Genomic DNA, 10,279 nt, shown 5'->3' on the forward strand with positions numbered 1-10,279 from the left:
AAACTGTTTAGGATGGCGACATCAAGAAGGTGTAAAAACACCTTCTTGTACCACCTGCAGGACTTAAAAGGGCACTCAACTTCACCAGTCTGCATGTCCGACTTATCAACAAGCCGCACGTTGATACTATATTCATTGGCAGCATTGGGCTTGCACACTGGTTCCTCATATCTGTAGTCTGTCTTTCCTGTTTCCTCAAACACACCCTTATGTACGGTACTGTTGACAATGTTAACTAGTTTCATGTCATGCCAGAGAAGGGCTAACATGTTGTCACATTCCTTGGTAAGGAGGGCACCTTTCTCTGTATTTACTGGGAATTCAGGGAAATTTCTTCTATTTGCCCAGACAGTTCCACAGGACCCAATACCATGTTCAAGCAAATACTTTGTCAATCCCGGGGCTGTGTAATATATAGTTATCCACATGCAGAATGTGGTGTTTGCTGAAGTACCTTTCCATCAACACTTTCACGACTGATGCTGAGAAACCATGAGGATCGTCACTAGGTATATCAATATCCATTGCAGAATATAACATCAAGCACATATTCAGTTTTGCAGTCACAAAGTGTAATAACCGGAATGAAACTTTAACAAATTAATCACACTGGTCTCACTGAGATTTGATCTCAGGCCCTTGCGCTTCATAGGTGCTCACGTTACCACTGAACCAGAAGATCCCTGCTTTGCCTCTAAGCAATGCGGGCTCTTATACACGCCATTGTATCACTCTTTTCTCCCCTTGGTGATTAATTTGGTCAGTTTCAAACACATACATGGTAGCGTAGCGCACTGGAGGCCACCACTGGGTAGATGCGGACCACACCGGACAGCTCAGCCCCGGGATGTACGGCTTAAGATGCTGTCAACATCATTGCCCTCTAAGCCTCGCTGCACATCCCACACTGCTACCAACCAATATAATAACAAGAATGAAACTTTAACATATTAATCACATTAGATTGACCGTGATTCGATCTCAGGCCCTCGCGGTTCACAGGTGCACACGTTACCACTGAGCCAAAGAGAGGATCCCCACTTTGCCTCTAAGCAATGTGGGCTTTTATAGCCCACACCCCATTACAAAAGGACAAAGAGTGTTAGTCCAAAGCAGTGATGCTTGGATGGCACATACTGAATAAATTACTGAATAAATGCAAACCTGCCCCGGAATAACACCAGCGACTTGTCAATAACTACCGTACTTTCCGAAATGGATGGCAAACCATGGCAAATGACTCCTTGAGCCTGGTCAGGATGGGTCAAATTTTCCATAACCTATCATTCGGTGCAGGCCCATAATTTCTGTTGAAATGAAGGAATCATAAGACTGCCAGGCACAGTCAGGAAAAGTTCCGCATTACCCACCTCTCGAAGCACTGGTGTGAGACGGGTGAATGTGATGCATCAGCCAGCCCTGATGTGTCTGATCACGTTACCCCAGAAGTAAGTTTAACGATATAACACTTAAATACATATATACCGGTATATATATATATATATATATATATATATATATATATATATATATATATATATATATATATATGTGTGTGTGTGTGTGTGTGTGTGTGTATATATATATATATATATATATATATATATATATATAGAGAGAGAGAGAGAGAGAGAGAGAGAGAGAGAGAGAAAGAGAGAGAGAGTCCTCATTTATGTCAGATGGCTACTATTCATCAACACACCTATGTCGTGGAGGTTACGAGTCTTGGCCAATCTCCTGGTCCACTTCCTCACTGTGGGGATGGAAACCCCTACCTCCCGGGCAATCGCTCTTATGGAGTGCCCAGGTTGTCATAGTCCGACTATTCATCCCCTGAGGACTACTTGCCGTTGTTGATGATCCATTCTTGGGTCATGGACACCTCTTTATCTATGTCGGTTTTGCACTTTGAGAATACACCGCACGCATTATCAGTGGCTATTGTTACTGTGACGTGAGCAACTCTCCAAACCCTCCCACCCCTGGCCAACCTCCCTCCCACTCACAGTTACCAGACAAATGGGGTCTGGCTGCTGCTTTGTGACTCTTCGTCGACCACCAATGCTCCAAACAGTGGGTAATGCGGAACTTTCCATGACTGTACCAGTCACGGGCCATATACATACCGAAGACAGGTGTGCCCATGAGTTCATCAACAGACCAACAGTCATGGAGCACATGTATTCTTACGTGGCCATCAACATGGTCAGGTCTAGCCACATAAACAACCCCCCCACCTCCAAAGGTATCCAGTCCCTCATATGCCAGTGCTTCCTTTGACTGGCAGCCACGTCCAGCCACCACACACTCATAGCCTGGTGGAAGTTGATTTCCTCCACCCAGTATTGCATGACGGCAGTGGTAAAAAAAGACCTAAAAATACGCTTATAGTCCAGGGTCTGGGGGGAAGCTGTTCCTCCTGAACACCTGCTCCTTCCTCATCAAAGACAGGCACAAAGGGCTCAAATCTTGCTCCTTCCTCCTATACAAAGTTATCAACTCTGCCAACACCTGGTAGAATTGGCTGTTTTTCATGGCACGCACATCTTTTCTGAGTGCATGAACCACCACGTGCACGGGGTAAGGGGGAAGGAGAAGGAGAGGTGTGGGAGGTGGGGGAGTATGAGGGTGATGACTCACCTGACATGGGGCTTCCCTGGGGAGATGCTACCTGCTGAGTCACACCATGTGGGGCCCATGTGGAAAATTCCACTCCTTAAGGGCCCGGTTGAGGTGATCTGGCCCTTGAAGTAGTAAGCTGAGGTGACGTTGGACGTTCAAGGGTGAGACGGCGGTAAGCAGGCTGCACGAGTGGTGGTGAGACAAGGCTCGTTGGCTTTTATGTATGAGATGACCGCCAACTCCATGCTCATCTGCCCGTTATGCTTGGTCATCAACCTCCTCTTCTCCAGTGAAATTGTCACTGTCAAAGGCCCTGCCCTCCTCCTACAGCAGTCTGAGAGCCTTGTCAGGTGTCTCAAGGCGGGAAGAGGTCGGAGGACAAGAGATTCTTGACATGATAACTACTTCTCTCTTCAGAAGAAGTACTTTCACTGAAAGTGTGTGAGGACACTGTCTCATCCAAGGCAGAACCGACGGCACTGTCACTGAGCCCTTTCCCCGGCGGTAAGGGCAGAACTTTCACAGGGGTCGATGATGCAGTTGGCCTCGCACATAGGGGAACGGAATCAGACAAGAAGGATGAGAAAGACATCACTCTACAGTGCTGTGTACAGACTGAGTTGCGTGTCAGTGGGGTACCTTGGGTACCTACCTACGGTACCCTATGGTTGTCAGAGAAAATGGTTGTAGGTTCAGAGGGTGGTGGGAAGATGCTTGCGGCTATACACGTCAACCAGTGTTGCTCCATGTCCAAAATTGTGAAGGCTATACACGTCAATTGGTGCTGCTCCACACCCAAAATCGTGACGGCTATACACATCAATAGGTGCATAGAGGTTAAAGACCATGCCAATTAACTGGTGCAGCAATCGAAGCAGGTAGAAACACTATATTTTAGCCACAATTTGGTACTGTACATAAATGATTTCCCCCTGATAGCTTGTAAACTTTCCCTGCTTGATGATCAAAAGTTTTCTTGTCGACTACAGTACTAAAAAACCATGGCAAGTCATACCATTTTAAAAGTCATGAAACTTCCTTCAAGTTGTAAGACTTAGTCCTCAAAAGACCTAAACTGAGCAGAAAAACGAACGAAACTTTTCTGCTAGAGCACTAAATCTCTCTCTCTCTCTCTCTCCTCAGGCCATTAAGACCAATCATGGTATGTCGTACCTTTCAAGCCAAATGTAGACAGAAAAGGTCCCCCAAAACAACCTTGCTCGCTCGGACATCCACACCTATGGTTTGGATGCCTGTTTCTGGGTAAGATGTTCAAGATGTCTGAACGAAAAATAATGCACACCCGTAATTAGCATTAAAATACGGTTTCCCTTCCGTTCACTACCTGAATCTGGCATCAGTCCAAACCTCACGACAAGTTATTAAAAAAAGGAGGAGAAAAGAAAAAAAGCACCTCACACCATGAACTAGAATGGTCCAAAACTTCGGTCTCAATATCAGTAGGCTAGTCGCAGGATTCGTGGTAATCAGCGTCTAGACCTCCGATCGGCTTCAATATATATATATATATATATATATATATATATATATATATATATATATATATATATATATATACACACAGTATATACCGGTACTGGTATACGGTACATCGTAGCTATATAATATATAGCTACATATATTTCAGTAAATAAACCCAATACTTCAATATGAAATCCTGTGCCACAGTGAATGAGGTTTCACTTCTTGAATAATAAACACCAACTATGAAAGCTCTTTATTTCTTTTAATCATTATATAGAGCTACCGGTATGTTTAGAAAAGTCCAACTGGCGTGACTCTGCAACGCAATTAACTTTTAAACCTACCGTACCATTTATGTCCAGCATTAATGTCCATTATGCTGGATTTAAAAAAAAAAAAAAAAAAAAAAAAAGTTTCCTCGTAAATTCCTTACTGTAACCATGTGATAACAGCTCACTCCAGAGATTTAGATAACATATCATCCTGTATCTTTTGACATCACATAATTCATTTTCTACGTAAGATTTGAAAGGCAAAAAGATGACCTGGCAGGAAAAAATGATCACAGATAAATTCTGACCTAACCTGCCTGGCTACTACAAGCCTGCTAAACCTACAAGAAACAGTCCACTATTCACATGAAGCTACACAATGCTAAAGACTGTGTGTCTTAAAGATCATGATTTTGAAGTGGATAAAGTCAGTGCAGTATAATGACAACGGGGCTTAGCTACTTCTGACACCACAACTTATGCCATCTTGTTCTTACCGTAACATAGTCCTTCCTATCATTTGGCACCATCTTTTAAAAGGGTTGAGATATTAAACTGACTTTATTTATGCTACAGTAATATAACTGGAGGCGCAGAATGATAGCTAGCACAATACAATATGTGAGCAGCTACTCATAAGAGGATTACGGTAACCATAAAAAAGAACGTTCCGGTACCGTAAGATCCACATACTCTGCCACAAAGGTTACCATACATTTCTTTCACTCCTTTCTTAGCACTATATTAAATGGGTGGATATAAGATGCCTTTTTCTTTTTTCCTCTCCATGACTCTTCCATACAGAATTTTATCATCTTGAAAGTAATGGATGGGAGGAAGAGAATGAGGGAGAGTGGAGGTTGGGCCAATACCGTACCTTATCGAAAGGGTGGGGCAAGGCCAGCCAAAATTCAGTTCGTCAGTAAGGGTGGCAGAGGATGTGGTGAAACTTACAAGGAGGTTGAAGGAGAGCGAGAGATACAAGAGGATACAGTACTCTCAATTACCTGGCGTAATTTAGCCAAATCTCCACCGGATATTTAAAAAATACCAGATATTGCGTCGGTAGGCTACCCCCAAACGACTATCTAGGGTATTCGGAGTTGAGCCAGATAATACCGGTATGCTACCACCCTAAGCTATCCGTTTCGAGACTCTATCCTAAAAAACTTCCCTACAATATTACCCATGAGTAAAAGATTCAAATCAAGCATAAATTACCTTACAATACAGTACCGGTACCGTACTGATACGGTACGGTACATATAGTCCAGTATTACAGTACATAATATACTGTAATCAGAATCATTCTTACCTAGTGCTGGCACCACCACACAAACTCAGCCATCACACAGAACTAGGGTAGGCCTACAGTAGTCACAGCACTAGGGCATGGAGCACTGAGGGGTCACAGGGGAAGTTACAGCACTACAGCAATGAGTGAGGCATAGGTGGCCACAGGCCGTCACAGCACTGGGGCGTTGCCACCGCGTGGGTCACAAATGCACAAGACAGATACATCCTCACTATACAGTATCCAGTGGAGAGAATGGAAGAACAACGGTTGGCTTACGTTAGGTGGGCCATTCTCACAAGGCATTGTGATTGGCTGGCATGTTTTGCAGGATCTCCCTGCGCACCCGTGTCTGAGCTGGATGATACACATTACCGCCGAAAAATGCATAGTATCGCCGATTGCTTCCCATTTCTGAGCCAGATACTGTTTTAAAGGAGCCAAGCAGAATGCGCCTGATACTGTGATAAGCTGGATACTCTGACGACGGATACCGGTAACTGAGAGATTACTGTATTTTACTGTAAAATACTGGTTTATTATATACATATAAAAAAAAAAAACTACAGCACAGTATTGGGGGTTATTTTTTCCATGTCTGAATACTGTATTATACAATACAATATGGGATTTTTGTAGGGGTCATGCCCCCCAAACAAGGACTGGGGGGGGGTACTGCACTATTCAGAAAAATGCATTAGCTATCCGACATGGATTTGGCTGGAATGTGCTTAGCCTATATTCGGAAGCTTACCGAACTGCATTTTCTTCTAACTGGCAAAATATTTAAACCTGCTGCCTGAATTTTTTTATTTTTTATTATTTTTTTACATACAAAAAACCCTATCTGAGGGTAAGAGGGTACATACCCAGGCAGCCACCTGGTACAGCCCTGTACTGTACCAAAATCACCTCGTCCCCTTCAGTAGAAGATGAGGTTAGCTTAAAATCTATTCTCACAACCTGCAGCATGAAATCCTCCCATACATGACAGCCTATATTGTTGGTGAGGAGGAACACTGTTGAAAAAAAAGGAGCCCATAATGTATATCCTGATCCAACTAAGGAATAATCTTAAAGTGATGGAGGTAATGAAGACAATATCTAATTTTTCCAGCCTGAAATCTCTCAAAACCTAAGTAAACTGCCTGGAGGGAGTAAGATAAAGTTATACTACAAAAGTTGGCAATCAGAATGAAGAATTAAAAAGAAAGAAAAAAAATGGCCCTAATGTTTAAGAGCATTTACTGGTATTTCAATAAAGATACGGGTTTTGTTTAATTCTAAGGCTAGCCTTTTCCTTTTATAATTCTGTAGGTAGCTACCGGTAATTTAAAAATAAAATATGCACTCGTTCAGTTACCGTACGTACAGACGTTTCCACACTTGCATGCAAATATGTATACATAATATTTACACCAAACTAATGGAGACTGAAATGAAACTTCACCAATTAGTTCGTGCATTTTTATGCAATTTCTTTTTATACACATCCATCGCAAATGAAATTTTTAGTACTTAATAAAGTGTGTTAGGGGATGAGGGGGGGGGGGGGTGTTCTGGTCGTAGCCCCGTCCCTTACTGCATGTTAAAATTAGGTTGGGCTGGGATTGGTTACGCTTGGCTTACTTAGATCAGTTCATTTTAACGCAGATGTTATGAAAGATGCAGACAGCTGGAGAATCTCTCCCACCTCCGTATTTACTAACTACCGGTACGCAAAAAAGCATTTGCGATGGATGCTTACGGGAGAAAACGTGTTCTGAACTGCAGCATATTAATCAGAGACAAATTGCAGTTTCGTACAACCATGGAATCTTGACATTTCTTTCTGACAGTATAGCATACATCTCACCTTCTACTGCAGTTTTTGCTAATTAGCTACTTAATCATGGCAAATGCACTTTTTAGTACTAAGTAGATAAGGAGTGGTAGTGGGGGTTGTTCAGCTCGTAGCTTTGTCTGTTATTGAGGCTACGTCCACTATATTAATTTAGGTTAGGTTAGGTTAAGTTAGATTAAATTAAGTTACACGCAATGAAAGACGGAAAAAACCGTTTCAGTCATGCTACCCGCATCCAATTCCCACTCCTTATCTACTCGGTACTAAAAGTGAACTTGCGACGATTAAGTATTTAGTAAAAACAGCAGTAGAAGATGAGATGTGTATCCTGTCAAAAGGGAATTTCAAGATTCCATGGTTGTATGAAACTGCGAATTGAGCGTAAGTTCAATGTCCGTTAGTTGGATGCAATTCCGAATTTTCACCGTAATAATTTTAGCACAGCCTAATAAGGGCTCTGAGGCTTTTCAAATATCACTTTTCGCGTTAATATTAATTTGCGGAAGTTGTTTCTGGGGTTCAGAATGTTCGCAATGGTGAGATCTAGATATCTGTCAGAGTAAAACTGAGATTCCAAATCCCTGTGCACTTGTATAATAATACCAAAGAACATGAAATATACATAGAATGAAACTACTGGTCACTATAAAAATACTTAATGTACATAAGAAGAAAATAGAAATAAGGGATGGCATTGGTGTTGTACATTTGGGAGCAAAGTTACAATAGTTGATCAGGCTAACTAGGGCACGTTATTGATTTCTAATAATATATTACTGTGACTACACTGTACAACACCTTTACCACTGAAAAATAAGGTTCACACTCACCAGAATAATCACAAGCTCCCCGGCAACAGACACTCTTGAGCACTTCAATAATCACTGCCATTGCTACCTTGTCAGAACACCTGTCTATATACACGGACATCCCACTTTCAAGCACTGCCTATATTTTTTCACTGTGTACTCCTGACATTAACCTTTCCATCACCACAATCTTAGCCACATTTAACGTTTCATTTGTCCACAATACATGGCCCAATATTTCACCTCGGGCACTTTTTTTTCCCCTTATTTCAAACTTCTTTATTATCTCTCATTCTCCTATCAAAACGATCGTCTCTAAGCAGCTGCAGCAATTCCATTTCTGGCCTGTTTTTCCAGTGAATCTATTTAACATTTGCCTTCCTGGTATCACCCTCTTGGATATTCATTTTCCACAAATGGCTTCGTAATTTGTATTTAACGTAGTTACTTCTAGTTTTAGGTAAATTTGGGAGGTTTCAGAGCTACTTAGTGACATATATACGTCTCATATTCCGCTTCCCATTTCCTTGGCCATACTAGACTGATTCAATTATAAAGTACTGATGTATATGGTTCAGTTCTCAAAGACATTCTAGTTCTATGATGCTGGTTTAAGGTAATTCTGAGTAATTTCACGGCTAGCTGCTTGTGTCACTAACTCTCTGTGGTTATTGATTCCTTGTCAGTATTAAATTTCAGTTTTATGGTATATGTGGCTTTAATTTCAAATAATATGTAACGGTAACTCAATGTACATGACTCTAGTTTCCTACGAGGTTCCTGGCTTTCCTTTCACTCGTTCATCATCGGCACTCGACACTAACGAACTCAAATAATCTGCCACATCTAAATATAATCCATAAAGCAGAGTAAAAACAAATAAAACCAGGAAACTTACTCCTCCACACCGTCACCATTGAAAGCCCCGCACGACTAAATGAAAACAAAGATGGCGGCTGTCACTTGAGCGTTCCTTTTCGTTTTGGCAATTTATATCATGCTAATATTGATATAGTTTGCATCAGAAACATACAGGGAGATCCTAGAGTATAATTTATTTTGCATATTAGATGCAGTGTTCTATTGCATGCTTTTTTTTTTTTTTTAAATCCTGATATCGACATGGTGTGAACATTCACGAGAACAAAATATAATTTATTTTGCATTAAACCTGTCTTCGTGCAAACTTACTTTCTATTATCAGAACCATACTCACGATAGATGTGTGTAGGCTCTCTCCGGCTTCGAGACTTTTGAATCATGACAATAGTGAAAAACGAATCCACTGACTGCATGCTGGGAGGTGGATGCAGTCTGGAGAGGGAAGAACGGAGGAAGGAACAGGGAAGGAAATGTAGGATCAAAGGAAAAAATGGAGGGGGGAAAGAAAATGAAAGCTGGAGATGAATGGAGGGGAGAAGGTAACGAGGTTAGGGAGGGGAGAGTGAAAACAGATGTTGATATTTTAGCCTACTTATTCATTTGTGCTAAAATTATATTTAATCAACCCCTTCAGTTCGATGACGGTTTTCTGTACGTTCTTGCTACCTGCAGACGATTTCATTCAACTGAAGAGGAATAATGAATGCTGTATCTAACCCCTCCAGGCCCAAATCTGTCCTGAGTAAAATTTATAGAGTATCCGCAAGTGTATCCCCTAATTCTTAACAATTTCCAACTCAATCCCGCATTGTTTTGGAAAGATAATATTACATCTCTAGTAAGCTGACTTCGTGCTTTCTTTACCCATGCACAGTTGTTGACTCTATACACGGGTTTTATTCTCCTCTGTGTAGAATAAACTCTCCGTGTGGGTCGTCTCCCCACATACAATGCTTCTCAACAAGGTGGAGTCAAAGGCTTATTATATCAACCCTCCTCCTCTTGCTGACTCCCTTCAACCTCTGTTTCTTTGCTGCACTGTTGCATCTTTATCTCTTTTCTCTTGCTGCTT

The sequence above is a fragment of the Coenobita brevimanus genome, chromosome 79 (assembly GCF_032717465.1).
Source record: "Coenobita brevimanus isolate Jiangsu-jjx chromosome 79, ASM3271746v2, whole genome shotgun sequence".
Lineage (NCBI taxonomy): Eukaryota > Metazoa > Arthropoda > Malacostraca > Decapoda > Coenobitidae > Coenobita > Coenobita brevimanus.